Source organism: Fulmarus glacialis, unplaced genomic scaffold (genome assembly GCF_000690835.1).
Source record: "Fulmarus glacialis isolate BGI_N327 unplaced genomic scaffold, ASM69083v1 scaffold17864, whole genome shotgun sequence".
In the NCBI taxonomy this organism is placed as follows: Eukaryota; Metazoa; Chordata; class Aves; order Procellariiformes; family Procellariidae; genus Fulmarus; species Fulmarus glacialis.
The window spans coordinates 1-2,984 of NW_009207585.1; positions in this window are offsets into that span (position 1 = coordinate 1).

The window sequence follows — 2,984 nt, forward strand, 5'->3', positions numbered from 1 at the left end:
TGCTGAGCTAATTCATGGCTGGGATGATTTCCTGAAATTGCCGCAAGATTTTTTTCCCTTTTTCCCTTTTCATCTTAAAGCTCCTAATTGTGCCCCCAAGCACTGTCCTAAATATCTTTTTTCCCCAGTAGTTCTGACATTTAACTTTTGCTAGATATACATTTTTAACAGTTATTCACTACCTCCATAATTTTTAATGATTTTGCCTTCCTTTATCCACACTGAAGAGTTGCTTTCCCTCATACCCTGTGCAAGTTCCTTGACTGCTACCAACTCGTACCTCTTGCCAGTGCCCCTCATTTCGTCCTTAGAAGTCCGAGGAAGAAGTTTTTCTCAGTTTCATCCCACCTTCCCCATCTTTTGGACTGTGGCCAGCTGCCTTTTGACAAGATGCTGCCAGCGAGGTGGCTTCGGCGCCTGCCCAGCCCCACGTGGTGCTGCAGGCACATACCCCGCGGCACCGGAGACAGTAAGTCCGGCTCCTGGACTAGAGGTAACGTGCATTCATCACGGAAATCAATTTGTTTAGAGAACAAATCAACTTAGTGATAACCTTTACTTTTTATAGACCTATGTTATTTATTGTATTGTCATTTAACTAACACAAATACGAAAAATACTAGTTTTCTGCATTTGATTAAAAAGTTGAATAAATGTAACAGAAACCATGTAATTTCTTATATGCCCACGCAAAGTATCTTCCTGGTTAGCAAAAAGAAGTATAAAATTTACCGCAAAGACAACATTTATTTCTGCACTACCTGTTTTAATGGTTACCATGCAGGAAAGATCAGAGTTTCATTAGTATAGCAGCAAAAATGAAAACAAGATTAAAATGGAGCCTTTGCCTACACACTTAATGGAAAATCACAATCAAATTAAAGAGATTAAAAAAAATAGTTACTAGATACAGATTCAGGCATTCAAAGTCAAGCAAGTATTTCATTGACCATCGGGGTCCTCCATCCCCGACGGGGATTCCTGTCCCTAACGCAATGCAGGACCTGGGTATTTGAACCTGAGGGACACGCGCTCTGGGGGGGGCAGTTTTGTCCCACGTCGGGTGAGCAGCGTGGTTATCAGACACTGTTAGCTTTAATTATTCGAATATTGAGATTATTTCATGTTAAACATATTCTGAAGTTTTATCATCGCTTGGCATGCAGTTTCCTTCATATCTCGTTTTAATTTGAGACTCGGGGAAAATAAAGCGTGCTTATTACGGAGGGACTCGGCTGCCTGACCTCTAAGCTCCCGTGCGTACCAGCTGCAGTAACTCCTCGTTAGGGAGCTCTCAGGGGAGGGAGTGTGCGGGCATTAAGGAAAAGCTGTGCTTCTCCAGCTGGGTTTTGGAGGGGGGTGTTTTGGGTGGGGTTGGTTTGTTTGTTTTGTGGGGGGGTTTTTTGTTTGCTTTTTTTAAAATTTGGTCAGCAAACTGACTGCTCTTCTCTCAGCAGTGGGTCCCCATTTAGGTTTTCTCCTTTCCTGCGGAAATGTCCATGGTCGTAAGTCACTTATTAAACTCTGCTAGAAAAGAGGCATCTCCAGCAGGAGACCAGCGCTTGGTGGTAGCTAACAAACCTTGTTTGCCCTGCATGCACTGGAGAGCTTGGCTATCCCCAGAGCGAATCTAGGCTTGCTCTTTTGGGTTTTTTTTCCTCTGACTCTGATCCAGCTTTGCACCTATCACCATTGCTTCTAAAGGCAGTCGAAAGCACCTGTAAGGCGAGGGGAGCAGCCATTCCTGTCAGCAGCACCCACCCGCGCTCCACTGAGACAGAGGAGCTGGATATTGCACACAAGGAGAAAATGTAATTATCCTGATTACCCCTAATTTACTACATGCTTCCTGCTATACACTTCAGAAATGGGGCTTCAACTACCTTGAGCAGCAACGAGGAACAGCGGATGCCTTTTGCTCAGGTAAGCCGAGTGCTCCTCTGGCTCCCCGGGGCAGCCAAAGGACACAGGGTGCCACCGCCACAGCCGGAGCTGCCGAGGCCTCTGGCCGTGCCCCGTATCGGCTGCTGCCGCGTGCTTTGAGAAAAGGATGCTCTTGCCACGGCTGGCTGTGGTGGCATTAGGTGTCAGGGACCAGCACGTAGCAAGTAATGCAGACGCAGCAGTGCAACACGTGGGTCAAACGCGTGCGTGCAAAACCTTCCCAGCGCTGCTTAGGAAAAAAACCCCCTATCTCCTGATGGTAGACCTAATGTAGGAGTAGAACCATGGGGGAGTGCCATGCCAGGGAGCTGACTGCAGAGACAGGGCCAGCCAGAGCCACAGAGTCCCTGCGAGGTACCCTGGAAGGGAAGGCAGGAGTGATGGATGGTCTGAGGACTGGGATACACAGGGCCATTAGGCAACACAGGAGTGAGAAAATGCATCGCATGCTGTCGAGGCAGCGGGGGGAAATGCAGTATGTTTAGGAGTTGGCTTGGAGCAAGGTTGTGGAGAACATATGTGGCTGCTGGAGAGTGCAAGGCAGATGTGACTGGGGAGCATATGGGCCATCGCTCTTGGGCTGGGGGGCAAGGCTGTGGTCAAAGACATACAGTTTTCCAGCTGTGTCAGTTCATTGGGATAAATAAAGTAATAATGTGTACTAATTAATACATGAATTATAGCAACAAGTCAATTCTAGTGCTACAGAAGATCTAGGGAGAAAGAAATTAAAAAAAAAAAAAAAAAGGCAGAAGAAAAGGATGATACTTCAGATTCTCTCAAAACCTCCCCCTGCTCGGCCTCTCCAGCAGCCTCCCAGCCCAGAGCACCGCTCCCCACGTGCTTACCAGCATGCACCCCCAGCTTCACCCTCTCCTTCCTGGGATCCTTCATTCCCCGCTTCCAGGGGAGCTGTAGGAGAGAGCTGCCTTCTCCCCTCTCCTGGCCAGGCATGCAAGGGAAGGGGTGGGACACAAGGGGGCACAGCTGGTTGCAGTTGCTGGGGGATCATTTCTCCTCCTCCTCCTCCTCCTCCTCCT